This window comes from Neopelma chrysocephalum, unplaced genomic scaffold, assembly GCF_003984885.1.
Source record: "Neopelma chrysocephalum unplaced genomic scaffold, ASM398488v2 Primary Assembly neopelma1_143, whole genome shotgun sequence".
NCBI lineage: Eukaryota > Metazoa > Chordata > Aves > Passeriformes > Pipridae > Neopelma > Neopelma chrysocephalum.
Window position 1 is genome coordinate 237,857 of NW_020897805.1, and position 18,609 is coordinate 256,465.

The 18,609-nt window shown below is 48.8% G+C and overlaps 1 long non-coding RNA gene across 1 annotated transcript; it reads right to left on the minus strand.

The window, feature by feature from the left end:
- Positions 1-1,901: 1,901 nt before the first annotated feature.
- On the minus strand, positions 1,902-7,452 carry LOC113975804. The gene is made up of 2 exons (XR_003536933.1): positions 6,324-7,452; positions 1,902-6,213 (listed from the first exon to the last, which is right to left on the minus strand). It is a non-coding gene; the product is annotated as an uncharacterized LOC113975804 (long non-coding RNA).
- Positions 7,453-18,609: the final 11,157 nt, after the last annotated feature.

Here is an 18,609-nt window from a genome sequence, read left to right on the forward strand (position 1 = left end):
TCAAAGGACCAGGTCTGCATTTGCAGCAGCATTGCTAAACTCAGGCTATAATAATTTCAATCATCACACAGAAAGTATTTTCAGCTAGTTTACTACCCAACAAAAAACTTAAATTTCCTTGGGATTTCTCTCTTAGATGTGTGTTTTCTGATTGGTGTTCTAGTAGACAGGTTTGCTAGTCAGAGTATTTGTGGAACAAGGGACTTGTAAGTAAAATTTAGTGGGAGCTAATGGAATATTATTTTGTCCTAAAAATTCTAAGATTGTCACTTAAGACATGACTTTAAAAGTGACTGAAGACCCATGGGGAAAGAAATGGAGTGTGTGACCACTCCACCCAGTCAAAGCTGACCAAGACAGTTGGAATCATTCACAGAAATTATTTAGAAAATAATTTCAAACAACAGATGGGGAGGAATTATCACCTGATGGCAGACAACCCGTGAGCAGGGACCAAGTTCTTGAGCAAAGCAGTTCTCTGCAGATGGCTGGTTCAATAGGAAAGAATAAAAAAATGAACCTGACCATTAACAAAAAGTGAAGTGAACGAGTGAGTTTCACTGGTTCTACTGAAGGGAGTATAAAAAACAAGAAACAAACAGCTGTAGGTGGGAAAAGGTGAGTCTGATTTCTAATCTTGTGTGTTGTAATTATGGTGTTAAATGTGCAAGCGCAAAGTGAATGGATGAGATGGCATAACTGGAAAGAATTTGTGGAAGAGAGCTGAGCAGAAACAGGCTCTGTCAAAGCCAAAAAGGATACATGCCAACGTTGTTTCTCTTGGCATAGGTCAAAAAGCAGACTGTGTGACAAGAGAGAAATTGGAGAAGACTGAGATAATGCCCAATTAGATCATGCAGTTCACCTCCCTGGGGCCTTTGACAGACTGGTAAGGAATTACTTTTTTTGCTGAGGAGGGAAAAAAGAAGATGTCAGAAATTTGAATGTTTCTTCCTTCCCTTCTCCCAAAAACTTAACTCAAACCAAAACCTCACTGAAAAATGTCATTTCAAGCTTAATATGTTCACTCCCCTCTTGCTGTCTTATAAGAAAAAAATTCAGATACGTACTGTGAAAATGCTCAGTAAGTCCAAGCTTTAATTTCTTGCTACAACAAAATTTTGGGAAGACCTAATAATGCCTTTTGTTATTGCTGAAATCCTTCTCAGTCACCTGTAATCCTGAGCCCCATTGCATCAGAGCATCCCAGGTATGTTGTTAGAGATGTTCCTGATAGTGCATAGCCAGAGCAGAGCCTGATTCACCTGTGCCTGGGTTAGCCCACGATGGGATGAGCCATTCGCCACACAAAAATTAGTTGCTTTGTTCTTGTGGCTCCTTTTCATACATGTTATGACAGCTCCAGAGGGAGGTTGACCACTTCCATAGTAGTTTTCACATGAATTGTGAGCCTGCCTCAATTTTGAGAAGATTTTGGGGAATTATTAACGTTCTCCTGAGCCCAGAAATCATGACGCTTAGGTTACCTCTAACTGAGACCCCTGACTGGCTGTCCTAAATTTGGCAAGAGACTTCTTGAACAAAACTGTGATTCCCTAAGCCCTGTATTGTACCACAATATCTGCTCAGGCTCTTCTGGCACTCCTGTAGCCTTTTTCCTCATTACAATCTTCTATAGCTTTAAATAGTGAATATTCCCAGTGAGTTTTGCTGCCAGGAATTTTCTCACTTGATTTATTCTGCTTCATTTTTTTCTCCTTATCTTTGCAGAGAAGTCCCTGCTGTTATCCTACCATCCTACCTAACTCTGGTTTTGTTATTATCTTCCATCTAAACGTACCATGTTTATCTCCACCTGTAGCGATGCTTTTAACACTCCTGGGACTGAAGTTCTGCACTGTGATGTGCTGGTGGGGATGTAAATTCAGCTTACCAGACAGTAACAATCAGAATTATCATTTATTTTGGAAAACGTGACTATGAAGTATTTTCTTAGCATTACCATACTTCCTTATTGCCATGTGTAATAGGCTGAGTTGAAGACATCTGCTTCAGGGAGTGACTGGCTTGTACGTAAATGGATCTTCCCTCAGAAGAGGAGTGGTCCTTCTCTTCATTACACTCCATCGATGGGCTAATGAGTACTGGTACTAGTGGCAGTATCTACAGTCAGACTGGTGGATTTGAACCTGAGCTGGTCAGACTTCAGACAGCACGTGCAGCTGGAGGGAAAACACCGGGGTTTGTGACTGCATCGTCCAACAGAAGGAAGCAGAAGAGAAAGGAGCAAAATCATGGCATTGTTACACATTTGTTAGGAGGTGGTTGCAGCTGACTGGTCTCTGGCTCATCCATCCAGCTAAGTGTTGAGAAGAACTCCCAGGTGTGGGAATAGCCACCTTCTGGACAGAGATCTCAGTCCCTCCTGCATGTGTGGTACCAGAGGGGTGGATGGCAGAGGGGGCTGCTCTGACATTTCCTCTCCTCCCTCTCTGAGGAGGAACCTTGTCCTTGTGAGGCTGCCAATAGCCAGCTCAGCCCTGTGTGACCAACTACAACTGCTGCTCCTGTGTCCTTTCCCCCCAGGTGCTGCGTTCATTAGCTGTGAGGCCGTAGTTTTATGGGAACCCTCCCACCCAGCCTCCTCCTGGCTTAATGACAGGCCCATTAAAGAGAAGCCAATAAAGCCACAGTGCAAGAACAGTGCGAGGGATGGTTTCCTGCCCATTTTCTTCATACGTGAGCCAGGTCTGAGGGCAGGAGGAGACGAAGATACTCCTGAGTTACGTAGAGGTGACCCCTGAGAGCGGGCAGAGGCCACAGCTTGCAGGCCAGCTTTCACAGTCCACTTTGGGGCTCTCTTGCGTAAACTTTTCCCAGTGTGGGGTTGAGGGTTTTTTTGTGGTATTTTTTTTTTCCACCTCTGAGAAGGGAGGAACAAGGTCTTTTAATGAGGGGAGGATTAACAGGCCATAAGACTCTGCCCTGAAAGAGCCAGTCTGTCTGTGGGGCCGCTCAGCAGGACACAGGGTAATTGGATTGGATCCCGAAGAGCACCTTGAATCAGTTCTGAGGAGGCCGCAGCGGGTTGCTCCGAAGGGGGCTGGGGGCCAGGGAGGAGGGGAGCGTGTGTCTCTTTAGAGAAGCCAGAGCCAAGATGGGGGATCAGCCAGCTCATTAAGGGATTAGAGTGTTTGTTCTTCTCAAGACTTTTGTTGCTAAAACACTTTGCGCAGCATTTTCTGGAGCCTGGGGAGCTTAAAGAGCTTGTCAGAGCCCTGCTCCTGTCCCCACACAAGAGCAGAGACACTCTTTCCTCTGGCCTTCCTGCCAATGCCTACGGCAGCTATTGCTAGTGACAGCTCCACTCTCCCAGCCCTTCCCATCTCTGGTCAGAGTGCTTCTGTCTCCTGTGGGTTTTGAGGTAAATGGGAAGGATAATAAAGAGTACGAAGCAAAAGAAGGACATCAGGAGGGAGTCCTTTGACAGTGAGGGACACTAACTTTTTCCTTAGTATTTGTTACATGGACAGTGAAGGACTTTGCAATGTTCTGTGGTGCTCTTTGCAACCTTTTACCTCCCCATGGGCTGTGTTCTTGGTCTCCAGCACTTGAGGTAGCAAGTTTGGGACACAAACTACTTTAATTTGTGTATCTGGCCTTCATACGAATGCTGTGGCTAGAAATTATTGCAAAGACTAATGTACCTAACAGCATCACCTGAAATGGGCTGGCTGTTTAGATGCAATGCCATAAGAGGCTGGACAGGGAAGGAACGGTGCAGTGAGACCTTGCCTGAGAGCACAGCTGGCCAGGAAGCTTGGTTCTCTTCTGGACCAGGGACAGAAACTAAAAGCTCTGAAGTACAAATCAAGATGCACTCAGATAGCAGTGTGGGCTATTAGGAGAAGATGTCAAAGTGATATGTGGATAAAGCTCAGTTGTCACCAGTTCATCCCACACAGAGATTTCTCATCCAACTGTCCTTCACCTGAGCTGTCCTGACACATGTGGCTCTGGGCATGAATAAACCCTGTCCTGGCTGGCCAGAGGTGAAAATCCCAATTCACTGGCAGGACAAATGCCAGGGTTGGTGTTGGAGGGACTATGCATTTCTGGGGATTCTTCAGAGTTTGAGTTTCGGGGTGAATTTGGCCTCCACCTTCAGAGAAATCTGGGGGCTGGGCAAGTGGGGTTAAATCTGTTGTGTGGACCAGCAAATGGAAGGGAGTTCAACAGGACCTCTTCAGCTCCCAGTCTAAGTTGCAATCCCACCTTCTGTCTCTGCTGAGCATGAATTTCAGCTGGGGAAGGAGGGAGGGGGAAGAAGGAAACAGATAGGCAGGCAGGGGAGGGGTGTGGGGGGGAAGAGAGTTACAGGGAAAATAAATGAGACTCCCCTATAATTAATTGTTTGAAGGGAGTGCCCCACTCAGCTGTGAATTCTGAAATGATTATTGGATTTGCAGGCAGACGGGGAACAGAACAGGTCGGGTGCGCGATTAATATCTTATTGATAGCGGATTAAGAGAGCGAGATCAAATCTTTAACTGAGTGGAGATGCAGTTTATCAATTTGTCACAAAAAATGTAGCAATCAGAAGCAGAGAACATCGGGGCGGCTTATGGATCGATTCATGTCAGTGCCTCACAGCGCGGCTCCACAAGGAGACCAGCTTCCCCCCAGGTGCCCAAGAGCTGGAGGAGACCTGCTTGGCGCTGGCCATGCTGAGAAGGGTGGGCCCAAAGACAGGCAGGCCTCCAGGTGCAGGGGCACCACCAGGAGAGCTGCAGGCAGGTAATGTCATGCTCCATGGATGCTACACAGCAGTAGGAGGTATGGGGTGCAAGAAAAGCAGTGGTGCCTGGGGAGCACTAGCTTCCTGAAATTGGGACAGTGGGATATCTGAAGGCTCAGCCCTTAGTATGACAGTAGATGGGCTTGCAACCAGCCAGAGCTCACCAGGCTTCAGGGTAATGTGTGGAACCTGCTAAATAAACTTTTCAAACTGCTTCAGATGCAGCTGAATGGTACTAATATTAGTATTAGCTCATGTGCTATTGGGCCATATGATGCAAAGTGGTGGGTGCTGCCTGGCTTACCAGCTGTAGGCTTCCCACTCCCATTGGAGACCTTATGCATTTCTAACATTGAGATGTTAGTACTTCTAAATTCTGTTCACAGCTCTGCTGTCTCAATTCTACTGATGAGTGCTTTCCTCTAAGCAGCCTGGCATGATGTGTGTTCTGTGTTTTAGTAGTCCAGTTTGTTGACCAACTCCTCAGCCTTGATCTGCCAGTATTCATGGTTTATGCATGGAAGGTATTTGCAGCTATTGAAAGCATCTCCATAGCTGGGCAAAAAGGCAGGAACTCCACCAAAAATACCTAGCTTAGGAAAGTCCTTTCTGCATCTTGAGGTAGTTCTGTGATATGAAACACCTTCTTCCAGCTCTAAAGAGTATACTGGTTAGTTGGGGTCTTCTCAAAAAGCCTGATCTCTTAGTTGAAAATCTAGGATTCTCAAGTAGAAAATAAAAATCACTTCTAGTCCACATGGCTTTTCAAAAATAACCCCTAAAGGCTAAAAGCAGAAGGCAAAGGAAGAAGAGCTCAGAGTTAGATGGGTGGTGCTATTTGTTTTTTATTAAATCAAACTTTTGATTTGCAGTCCTCCCTTTTAGATTTTTGTTGTGAATGTTTGCTTTTAGCAAACAGGGAAAACAAACCCAAGGCAAATGTTTAATGAGTACCTCTTTCAGAGCAGGCACTGTAAGCAGCTGTGATGTCTCTGCAGCAGAGCCTGGCACCAGACTTCAGTCACCAGTTGGACTCCAGCATTTTTTATTTTTTATTGCTAACGTAAAACTTCCTGCTATTCCAACAGATGGGGGATGGCCTGTAGAAGCCAGCAGCCTCCTTGGTGGGCTGTGGAGTCGACAGGAGTCTCTGATAGCAATTTCCCTTCTCTTAAGGCCTTGCTAGAGCTGTTTCAGTCCCTTGGGCCTTTGCAAAAGATGCTGTGCACCTGGGTGAAGCATGTGATTGTGGAATGGCTGTACTTAAAGGCAGCCTCTCATGCCGGCACTGCTGGCTTTGAAGGCAATTACATTCTCGCCAGGGTTGTTGGGTTTTCACGTGAGGCCTCCTGGCTCTTTGCAGTCGTTCTCAGGGTCCTGGGGTGCGATACAGGCCTCTGGGGCTCAGAGGGGGTACAGGTGAGAAAGCAGCCCCGGTTGGAAGCCCTTGGAAGCTGAATAGAGAAGATGCAGGGGGAGGAAAATCAAAGACGAGTTGGTTAATCCTTGGCCTTGTTTTACTGCCTGCTGTTTACTCCCCTATATTATGCAGCTTTTTCCTTACCAGTACCAGAGCCTGTGAGGGGCTTTGACTTCTGCCATGTTTTTGGAGTGCTTGGAGAGCCAGGGAGGGGCACCACACTGCTGTGAGGGCTGTGAGCAACACAAGGGAGGGTCTGGGAGCTGATGAATCCTTGATCTTGCTAACACATCCAGCTAAATCAAGTTGTGCGGTTTGTTCTGTGTTGGTATTAGGACAAAAGCCTGTATGTCAGCCTGGTTTAACTGGTATGTGTTGGCTGAGTGAGATCAGTACATGCTCACTGCAAGGATGTAAGGTCTTGGGGTCTGCTAGGGTGCATATTCCAAAGTGAAGGGAAAGAGGAACCATCACAGAGAGGTGTAGGTGTGCACTGAGATGCCCTCTTTCTAGGCCGGTTCATGATGGAGACCATGAGGTGGAGAAAGCTGTAGGCCATCAACTTTGTGTTTGCATGGGGAGTTAAGTGGGAAGGGCTGGGGAGGAATTCATGACCCAAGCCACATGCCTTGGTTTTCATGTGTGACCTTCCCTGCCTCTTTCACTGATCCCACCACCATTCCTGAGGTCTCATATAGCTCCCTTTACCTCTCTGTCCCTTTGCTTGGCAAGCGAAGCCTGGTGCATCTCAGCTGTCTTGCTCTTTAGATGGAGAAGACCATATGGCCCTGGTGCAGCCACTTTAACCCGGGGATTCCTATACGACTCGAAGGAAATGGTGGTCTTCTTCCCTCTTTTTATAGAACCTGCTTTCATACATGTCATAGAGTGGGCTCTGCTAAGGCTTAAATCTGATGTTATTCAAGTCCAGGGGAAAGAGGGCTGAGCTAGGGTGGACTTTTCCCTTTGCCAGCAGTACCTTCCTAAAGCATGGCTGCTGTATTAGGACTCCTGTTGCCATGAGCTTCCCTGTGCTGACTATCCCCAAGTGGGAGCACATGGGGCATCACAGCCATGGATGGCTCACAATGGAACGTTGAGAAGCTTGTAGACAGCAAAGTCTGTGGCACGGTTAAAAAAAAAAGAATTTGTAGCAAGAAAGGGTCTGAAGAGGAGACAGTGCTGAAGATGGGCTGAATGTGGGAAGGCAAAGACAACAGATAGGGAGGGGGCCATGGAGATGACACTTCGGCTGCTCTTTCTGTCCACTATTGTATAAACATGACGAGACCCCTGGTGGCCTAGTGGTTAGCGTGCAGGACTTTCACCGCTGCGACCACGGGTTCAAATCCCGGTCTCCTGGCCTGATGGAGGTCGTTAGCCCTGTGTGGCCATCCATCTATGAGAAGGACACTCTAAACAAACCTACATCCTGAGGACCTCACTGCCATTGTCCAAGCTTGCTTGGCCCCGGCAGATGAACCTTAGGATTAAAGGGTGGGCTCAGTTCAGCGCAGGCTGTGTCTCACCTAAAAAATCCATTGCGCAGGCTGGAAAGGTAAAAGACCTTTCCCCAAATCTTCGTTCGCGAAGATGGGCCATTATTATATTATGTATAAACATGTTGAAAGCGATAGAGAGCCTTTGTTTTTGAAGAGTCCTGAATTAATTGTGATGTACATGTTGCCCTTCAACAAGCTCTGGGCCTCTTGTTCACTTCTCCCCTCAGCCTTTCATAGCAATCGCCTTGACAGCCCCCTCCACCTCCAGGGCTGGCACCTTCCCCGAGCCCCGCCGCTGCAGGGGTGCCCTCACAGAGGGGGTGCCACGGCGCTGGCACCCCCACCCAACCCAGGCTTTGCTCCGCCACGTCGCACTCGGGGCCTTGGGGCGGACCGGGGCGCGGTGCCGCTCCCCGACGGCCCTCGTGGCTGTCATATGAGCGGTGTGGCCTTTCCTAGCACCGGGATCGGGGGGGCTAATTAGCGCATTCAGGGGCGCTGCTGGAGTGGAAAGGCGCTCGTCTGTCGGCAGGGGCCGGCAGGTGACCTGGGGCGCTGGCGCTCCCCGCTCCCCTCCTCCCGGGCCACCGGCCGGGCCTCCCCTCGCCGTGCGGGGCCGCAGCGGCCGGGTCAGGTGCGCTCCGGCCGGGGCGCTGCGCTGCGCTGCCGGGAGAGGGGCGCCGCGGGGCCCTCTGCTGCTCTCCTTTCAGTGCCGGCCGGTTCTGCTCCACAGACCCTCCCTTTGTCAGCCCTCTGAATGGAGCCCTGCCTGCCCGCGGCCCCGCTTCTAATTAGGGCTTCCGCTGCCCCGCCGCCGCTGCCCGGCCCCGGCTGCTGCTCCCCCCGCCGCTTCCAAACCCGCGGCCACCACTCAGCGCTCGCTGTCCCTCGCCCTGGCCGCCGGCCGGGCCGGGAGGAAGGCGAGGGGAAGCCAGCCGGAGCGCCGGCGGCCCGGCACGTCCGGATCCCCGCTGCACGGGCCGTCCCGCCGCTGCCGCCCGGGGCGAGGCGGGCACAGCCCCACCGGCCCCGGGCAGCGCCCGCGGGCCTCGCCCGCCTCGGTCGGGGCTCCTCCGGGGAACCCCTGAGGCACCTCTCCCAGGTGCCCCGGGCTCTGGGCAGGTGAGATTTGGAGTTAGCCCATGAAACGTGGCCGAGATGTGGTTTTCTATTTTTGTAAAAACTGAATCATACCTCTCGTGCCAGGAAGTTCTTGGGAAGTCCTTGCTGGAAAACATGGTTTCACATTTGTGAGGCAAGTGCAAGGAAGCCCTGTGTTGTTATGGTTTCTGTCTTTGCTTTGGACTGCATGGTGGTACTTGATGGCAATTCAGGAGTTGATGGGCAGCCAGGAGTTTCACAGTTACAGCCTCCAGACTTTTCTAGACCTCAGGCGTGTTTGTACCTAAGTCAAAGATTTGCATCTTTTTCTACACAAAACACATTTTTATGTCCCACAAAGATGCATCTTCAAGAGACTTGAATGTGTATAACTAGTCTCTTATGGGCAACAGTGATTCTATGTTTATGCGGATAAACTCAAGGAAAGAAAACAGCTCCAGGAAGGATTTACAGATCCTTTCCTGACTGGATCACACCTTGTTGGCTCTTCCTTGGGATGCTTGATCCAGAAGCCTCCCCTTGGCTTTTGCTTGTCACTTTTGACATTCAGGCTCTTACTTCCTTCAGGGATGACCTTTCATTTGGATGAAATGCAGTTGTCCCCTCAGAAGTAGCAGCTCGTGCCTCAGGAACAGGGAGCCCTGTTGCACCTTGTCCCTGTGCTGTCCCTGTGCAAGGGGCTACTGAGAATCAGGGCTCTGGAGTGTGATGCCCTGCACAGATCCTGTGGTCTGCATACCCTGGCATGGGTGGGCAGAAAGGAGCTTGGATAAGATAGAGTTGTCACACCAACTGCTGCCCCATCTGCTGCTGAAGGGGTTTCTGGGTGACTTCGAAGAGTCTGCAGGGAAGAAACCTCTCAAGAGTGAGAGGGGATTAGGACATGGAGAGAAGTTCCTCTTTGTGTCGCAATTCCCCCTCTCCTTTCATCTATCAGCAGCTCTTGGTAGGTGGAAGTCACAACTCAGCCACCCAGCATGAGTGCTAGATCTGTGGCTCCGGCTGCAGGAGCCCTCTAACCATCTCCCCGCTAGCACACGGCAGCCCAAGACCACCACAGTGCCAGCAGCACTTGGTCAGAAAAGCATGGCTGCTTCCCAGGCTGCTAATACCTGGGCAGCCGAGCCCTGCTGTGGCCAGCCCGGCGCCAGCTGGGTTTGCGCCATGGCGCTGGGACCCGGCAGCCGTGAGCTGAGCAGATGCTGAGGTGTGGGCCAGAATGGGTGGTACAGTTTGGATGTTTCTACCTCATCTGATACAATCAGCATTGCTGTGCACATGTGAGGAAAGTTGTTCGATAGGAATGACCCATGATGCTGGGTTAATTCTGTTTACAAAAGAATAAATATTATAGCGGTGTCTTATAAAAGAGAATCAATAGCTTCCCTTTGCTGGGTGATCCCTTCATGTCTTCGAAAATCGATTCCCCCCCCATTCCCCTCCTCCTCGCTGCACAGCTATCTGTTTTTCGGGGTGACGGGGGGGTCAGGCGATTATTGAAGTATATGTGAATTTACAATATTAACGACTCACGACGGCGTGTCCGCAGGTTCACGGTGAATTAATTATCTGTTTAAGAAGCCATGAAGAAATCAATCAATGAAAATTTCTCACTCTTTTGAGAGTGAGAGAGCTTGTCAATTTTTTTTTTAACATGCACCACATTTAAAGGAGCAGTACATCTTTTTTTTTTTTTCATCAGAGGAGGGGCAGGAAGAAGCTGGTTTGGGGCTGCAGGTGGCCTGTTCAGTTTTGTGCAGCACTGGCAGACCCCTTTGCGGGTCTCCTCAGAGGGCAGAAGACACTAAGGATGCATCCCAAGATGGTTTTGTCCTAGAGTTAAGCCAATGATGGCCTTCTCTGGGAGGAGAGGCACGGTGTTATGTACTGTGTCCTAGCAGACACTGTTTTGCTGGGTAGAGAGGTCACAGACATGACCTCCTCCCAGTTCACTGGCCCAGCTGCCCTCTCCTGGAGACCCATCTGCCATTGCTGTGCTGGCAGAGGGTGACACGTGGCTGGGCCTCAGCTGCTTCAGCCTGGGGGGACCACGACGTGCTCCCATGAGACAGGGAGTAGTAAACAAAGATGAGCAGCTCAAAGCAGTGATATCTCAAATCACTTCAAGGTGTGCCAGAAGAAGTTTGGCAGAGTGCTTCATATCTCAGCCTTCATCATTGACTGCCATGTCTAAATTTCGGACAGGCACTGGTGAGAGAGCAGCCATGAGGCACAGGCTTTGCAGCAAATGGCCCAAGACTGCTTGTCTCTCCACCTGGTGCTGAAGCTACAGCCAGGGGAAGGACCCTTTGTTCATACAGACCTGATCACTAGTTGCACCACATCCCCAGGGGTCTTGGAATCATCCAAGGTATTCAGGAGGACAACATCCTGTGCTGAGTGACGACAATATGTAGCATTAACAGTGTCTATCAGAGGTCCTTATGTCACCTTGGTGACGTTTCTCTGTTTGGATGGAGTTTGATGACATTTGAATACTGGATGTGAGCATTTTCCCTGCATTTCAGGCTTTGGCAGGCAAAAACACATCCCTAATCCCCAAACAGGCAGCAAGGCAGGGATTGTGCAGAGAGAAAGCTACAGTATTTGGGTAGGGGGGAACAGAGGGAAAAGTATGGGGGTGGTAGGTAGCTGAAGATCTTGACAAAAAGACTGGAGGAGGGGAGGGAGCGAGGACAACCTCTGAGTCTGCTTCTGCCCTCGCAAGCCCAGGCAGACATGGCCCCTTCCCAACCCCATAATCCTACTGGCCCGTGCCTAGAGGAGTCCCCGCCAGACACACCCATCGCTGTAACCAGAATGGAGAGAAGAGCCCATATTGACACAGGAGCATCTGTGTCAGTAATTGTCATGCAGCCTTGCAAATTGCTTCAATGTGCCATCCCCTTCAGCCGCACATCTCGGCAGTGGCGGCAGGCCGGGGGGAAGCTGTGTTGCTGCCAGAGACAGGAATAGTCCTGGACCTGCAAGGGGTCAGGACCTGCAGGGACCTGCTGGGTCCTAGCCCAGGTCCCTGTGTCTTGACATAGTCTCGCCTGATGGCCACTTGGCAGCTTCTCTGGCTGCAGTGCTCTGTTTTACTCAGCTCTATCAACCTCTGTGCAATATTCCCAATTCAGACCACAATGAGAGAGGGGGAAAAATTCTTGTCAGCCTTTAGTTTGCTGTTTACACCAACCAAAGGAAGTTTGAGAGAGGGTCACAGTGTCCATCTCTCCCAGCTCTTACTTGGCTGCTGGGAACAGGGAATCCTCACCCATTTACTTCAGATAAATGCCCAGCTTTTCTTCTGTCCATATATGTAAGGTGCTTTCTGAGTCTAGACAAAGCCAAAACAGAAACAAAAAGCTAGGTTTTCCTAAAAAATTAGGTATCCGGTTTGAGGCTGCATAAACCACAGCTTTCAAGATGATGTCATAGGTCAGAGCCATTCAGTGCCTTTTGAAATCTCCAGGTTGACCAGAGGTGACTGTTTTCATTTCCATCTGTTCTTTTTAAATAATCTCTAGTTCTGTATTCCTGTGCTTTTTAATGGCAGTGCAGTTCCAGCAGAGAACACTGAATTTGCGTACTCAGATCCAGGCATACAATTTTGACAAAAGACTGCAGGCCGAATCGTGAAATTCTGAGATAAGCAAGGATACTAGAATTTGGTTTAGTGAAGGACAGCCTTTAAAAGATGCAGTTATTTGTAAAAGGTTGTGTTTAAAGCTAGCCTCCTGATCTGTTGCCACTGGACACATGCTTTTTCACCTAATAGGTGTCCTGCCTCTCTTATGCCTTAGCCTCCTCAGTGATGAGAGAACCAGTCAACAATTTAAAAACCAAACCAAACAATAAAACACCCTCAAGCCCAAGCATAGTAGTTCAATTTAATACTAGTGATTTTACCAGCACTCCTTTAATGGCTATGGATTTTGCCTATATATTGGAAAATATCTCTGAGATGAAGAGCCCCTAGTCTGTCTGCCAGAGGAGAAGGTGCTATTGGTTGGAGTTGGTCCCATGGCATGATATGTAATGTAGGACTAGAAGGTCTCCTGGGCTTTTCCAATACAGTCTAGTTTGGGGTAATAGGGGAAGTGGGTGCAGCCATCCATTGTGGAGCCTGTGGAGAGTTAAGAAGCAGAGTGCTAATGCCTTGCTTTCCCCTTTGTTTGGGTCAGCACTGGTCCAGTGCATTGATTTCCTGCAAGTATGTCTCTAGTGCTGGCACAATCAGCATGGTGATTTTGAGTGTCTAGGTCTCTCCAGTTAGATTTTATGTCCCAGTTGTCAAATGGATGCAAGTGAAGGGGTACATGGATTTCAACTTGGTTGGCTACCAATATACTTCATTTCTCTCCAGACTTCGCAAGGAAACATATAATAGCTTGCTAATGGAGCAGTTGTGTTCCATGTTAGAGGTGTCTGCATTAGAGAGGCAGATGAAATGACTTCTTAAACACAGGAAATTCCAGGTGTTTTCCAGTATCTACATATGCAAATCAACTGTGTAAGATAGCCCTGTTACACTCTTGGATGATGACTGATTCTGATGGTGCTGTGCTATGAAAAGCAAATGGGTATCACGTGGACAAGGGGTGGCATCTCTGTGACAGGTAGGCAATGTGTCAGATGAACCACACTTTGCCTAGTAAAAACACTTTAGGTTTACTAGGAGGGAAAGCTCCAGCTGCCCTTTAGCCACATTCCTACCGGATCAGAAATGCAACAGGAGCAGTCAATGGAAAAGCCAAGCACCACGGCTAGAGCATTGATTCAGAAGACCTGAATCAAAGGCAGAACACCATGGTTCAAAATGGGCCTTCCATGTTTCATATTACTGGACAATAATATTATGCAAAAGAGACGAAGAAGCTAAGAGGATTAGATGCTAATACACTGCTTGGAAATATAAGCAACTGTTCTCATGGAATATATTTATGGCCCTAACATTGCAACTACTGCCAGAGAGAGGACCTAACAGTGTAACTGGGGAGTTCATAAACCTGTCCACTGTGTGAATATCTTGTACACAGCAGATGTGCATTTTGAGGCCTAAAATGGTCTTGTATTACAGGAAAGAGGTTTTTCTGCATATGCTTCAGAGCCTAAAGACTTTCCAAATGGAACATCTCTTCTTGAGGTCTGATATCTGTCACTTCCTGTCCTGCTAAAGACAAACTTCTATGTGTTCAAATCCTAGAGTCCAGGTAATAGCTGTGAGGTTTCAGTCAAGATAACATCCATCATTTAGTCCATTCAGATACAAGCCCATGTGGGGGCATGTCTGCCCTGCAGAAGAGTCCATCCAGAGGTCTGAAAGGAGAGAAGTTCAGCATGTGCCAGCTTTCTGTTCTGGGGTGTATTCTTCCAGAGCTATGCCTGAACAAATAAGCCATGCCTCTTGCATCCAGCCAACTCCAACCTCTCTTGCATACTGCCATGCTTCAGAGCTCAGTTCTTAGTGTACCTGCCAGCACAGGCACACCCAGAGAGAGACAGTGCCTTCTGTCAAATGCTGATGCTCAGTGGAGAGAGTTGGCCAAGGACACAGAGGAAAGAAGAGTGAGGGCTTGAACCTGGATCCCAACCAAGCACACTCTGCTTATGACTGAAAGCTTGAACAACAACAACCAAAAGGTTGTGTTTTGTACCAGGGAAAGCTCTGTCACTGCACACTTGCCATGGCCTTTCTGACCTGTTGGAAGAGGATGTTCTGCCAGTGAGCCAGCCTGACTCCTTCAGTTCTGCATGAGGCAGGGAAGGAAAGTCCACTTCGACCTCTGAGCTGGTCCTCTGCAGTAGATGCAGTCTCAGCTATAGTGGCTGACTCTTTCCTGGGAACTCTTCCAGACCCATACCTAGAGAGGAAGTTTCCAGAAGAGAACTTCCAGCTGTTCAGCGGTGATAAGAACTTGGCTTCTGCTATGAACCAAGGCATTGGGAAGGGGGCATGCTACATATCCCCAGTGGACTACTTACACTCTATGTGTTTGGATCTCAGATTGCTCCTACAACAGCTGGCATTCCTACCAGCAAAAACCTGTATTTTTGTCTCTTCTATTCCTTTTTAATGCTTAAATCCCAAGGGCTGGGTTCTTTTCTGGGCTATGCCAGTCAGAGTGAAAATCAGCTGCAAGAAAGATCTTACAGAATCGCATCAAAGTGATGAAGATCAAGATCATTAAGCCAGAGGAAGTTAATTTACAGCTTACAAGTTACTTAATGTGGCTTAAGGAAACCAACTGAAGCCCAAGGCTTCTTCCTTGATAGTTTGCTTTTTGAGTCCACTGTGTCCATCACCAAGTGTCACCTGGCTGCATGTCCCCTTCCCCACAACTCACCATGGTAACATGACAGGAAATCTTCAAGGTATCTACTGCACAGACTTTACCACTATTCAGCTTTTCAAATGTTTTTTCCTCAAGGCAATGATGTGATGGTGGCAGGAGAGGCATCAGCTATAGTGTCTTGCAATGAGAATGGGCTGCGGTGCTGAAAAGGATGGGTTTTGGATGTCTGCATGAAGCATAGTTGCCCCTGTATGCCTTTTGCCCTGCTACAGAGTGCCCCCACCTCCTTCTCTTCACTGCTTGTGATTATAAGTGTAGCCCTGCAGCTTAGAGACATATCTGAGTGACTGCACAAAGGGCCAAGCAGAGGGATAACGGGTTGTGCAGAATTCAGGCCCAGCTGCTGTGAGATCCAAGGAAGTCAGCACCTGCAGTAGTGGCCTGCTCAGAGTATGAGATGCCACAGCCTGTGGAGTCTTTGCAAAGAAAAGGTGCATCTTTGTAAGAAACCGAGTGCTATCACTGATCACTGGGAAAAAATTGAATAGGTTTGGCTCCCTAAAGGTGGCTGCAGGAGCAACCTCAATGGGAAAGCTGCAGTGTCCATAACCAGGAAAAGTGTTGACCATTTTTTCTCGCCCAACCCACCTCCGGTTTTCCATCATCGATCGATCTGCCAGTAGTGCTTGGCAGAGAAGGCTTTGCAGCTTCCTGCTGTCCAGGTGTCCAGAGCTGGAGAATCGGGAGCTGAGTCCCACACTGTCACTCCCTGTGGGGCTTTGGGAAACCTGTGTGAGTGTATGAGTGAGGCACATGTGGCCTGGGAAGGGGTGTTGTGTACACACTTCTCCATTCATAGTGGCTTGCCTCAAGTGCCCCCCTCCCTCTCCAAAGCATCCCTGACACTCTAGGTGAATATTTGAAAGACAGGATCGGGGCTTTGGTTCGAGAGCCTCTTTGTACAGTGCTAACTGGTTTCAGGGCTGTAATTATCTCTCCAAGAGAAGCTGTAAATTGGATTAAGGCACTGAGTTGCAGCTGAGTGAGCTCCCTCCATTGCCCCACCTGGTGGGCTGCTGAGCGATAACAAAAAATGCCGAGAAATCGGATTTGGATTCTGCTTCACACTCATGGCTTCCTTCTGGAAAAAATGAAATTTTTCCGGCAGAAAGGGCTGGCATGGGTTTGCTGGCAGTATCAGTCCTGAGTTCGTATCATCTGCTGGCACTCTTCCGGAAACGCGATCCCCTCCGTTATCAGAGAGAAATAAATAAATAAACAGCAGGAGATGTTTTGGCAAGGAAGGAGGAATCGCACCAAGAGGCATGCACATACACGCACTCACACACACACACACACTCACCTCGGCACCGTGTCTTCACAGCCCAAGCTGGCTGTCGCAAGCAGAGGTGGCAGTACAAGCACAGGGAGATGTTTTTTAATTTTTTTCTGGTATGAAAGAAGAGCCCATTTTTAGCAGCTTGTGTTGAAAGCATAGAGTACTTGGGCCTCGTACTGTTCATGGCGCAAATCACCACCCCTCTTCCACAGGGGCTCCTACAGGATCTCTCCCCATGCTTTCGAATAAAGTGCTGTTCCTTCCCCATGGGTGCTTTCAAACCAGTATAGGAGAGACCAAAACTTATATGGAGAGGCAATACAAGTTCCATGGCTGATTTCAGCATCTCGTCCAGGACAGACTAACATCAGGCTTGTGGAACTTGATCCTCCCCTTTTGAGGTAGGAGAAGCTTCATATCTGGATTGCTTTTTAGACACAGTGTTGTGTATTTCCCTTTGGAGACACAGGAACACTACACTGCAGGTACCTTTGAGACAGGGGTCAGGAGGAAACCTGGCAGGAATGGGCAGTAGCAATGAAGGCCCTTGAGTGAAACCATCAGGTTACACTCTGAGCCTGTGGGACCCATGCAAAGTAACAAGGCTGATGACTCCATTTCCAGACAAAGTTTACGATGGAGCATTTCTATCCATGGAAGTACCAGATTAACCTGGGTTTGGATGAAGTCAAAGGCACTGCCTTCTCTATACAAGTAGACATTTCAGGACCATCTTTTCAGGTGAGGCCAATCAGTAATTTGTCCATAATCAGATTTATTCTGGCTCTTAGATCTATCGAATAGAGCTTACGTCTGACTGCAGTCTTTTACACTCTGCCATCTGCAGGGTTTCCTGTGGCTGCTGGGCAACTCCAAACAACAAGCAGTTTTCCATCTCTCCTGGCCACGGGGGTCACTGGGAAAGGCCTCCCTTCGTGTCTGTGGTGCTGTCACCTGTCACCCATTGGATCTCAGGAGCAAGGGGTTTGCCTCTGCCCATCGGCTGCTCCTGCCAGCTGACAAGGAAGCACCACTGGCAGGGACTGCAAGGGCTACCCCAGGCTGCATGGCTGCTGAGGGAGGAGGGGTGCCTCCGACAGGAGACATGCTCCAAAAGACCTGAAGAGGAGTTACAAGCCAGAGGGAAAGTGAGCACCCAGTCAACTGGCACGTCCCATGAACTATGAGACCAGTAATCCCCCACACGGCTCTGCTGTGTCAGCCAAACCATTCAAATGCAATGGAGCTGTTCTGCCAACTGCTTCCTAATATAGTTTCTAACCCCTCGTGTCTCCAAGATATCCAGGTCTCAGTTGAGTCCCTGTAATTCCTCTTGTCCTGCAGTCTGAGGACAGCCTCTGCACCCTGTCCACGTGGGCTGATGCAGCCTGGTGAGGGCAGCCCTGGCCCCAAGGCCAAAGGGTGCTCTGCCAAGCAAAGCCACGCTGGACCTGCCCAGAGGAGGCCTCCTGCAGCCTTGCTCCTCATCACAGCTGGCTCCTGCCTTACGTTCCTTTCCTCTGGCCCTCATCTCACGCTACAATGCAGCACCACGGCACTGCACCTAGAACAGCCTGGTGGTCTCTCTTCTCTGTCCTCAACCACCAAGAAACCTATTCCTCTGCTGAGTTCTTGGGAAGCAAGAAAAATGTCCGAGGGCTCAGCACTCGCAACTGAGTTCAACTCAGATGTATGCTCTGAAAATAGAAAGGCCACATCCCTCATCAGGAGCCACATCTCCCTGGGATATATATTGCCACACTTTCAAAATATCCCAGCAACCACCATATATCCTACAAATTACCCCCAAATCACAGTGGGGTAGCAAGCAATTTCCTACTGGAAATTCTGCCTTCCTTTGGGTACCATCTAATGCTGATCTTTATGCTTCTGTCAGCTTAACTTATTATTTCGTATTCAATTTGGCAGTAAAATTTTTATATACCAGGCACTGTGTATTACAGATACACAGAGAGATACGTGTTTATGTGTGTGTGATCCTGTAAATTATAAAAATTTTGTTATTTTGCTCATCAGGCTTCACTCAATTTTTCACAACTATAAAGCTTTTGTAAATCCTAACATGGGGAAAACAAATACATCTTTAGTGATAATGTTTTGGTTACTTTTGCACTTAAATATTGAGAGACACTCGTAGGAGAGCTGTA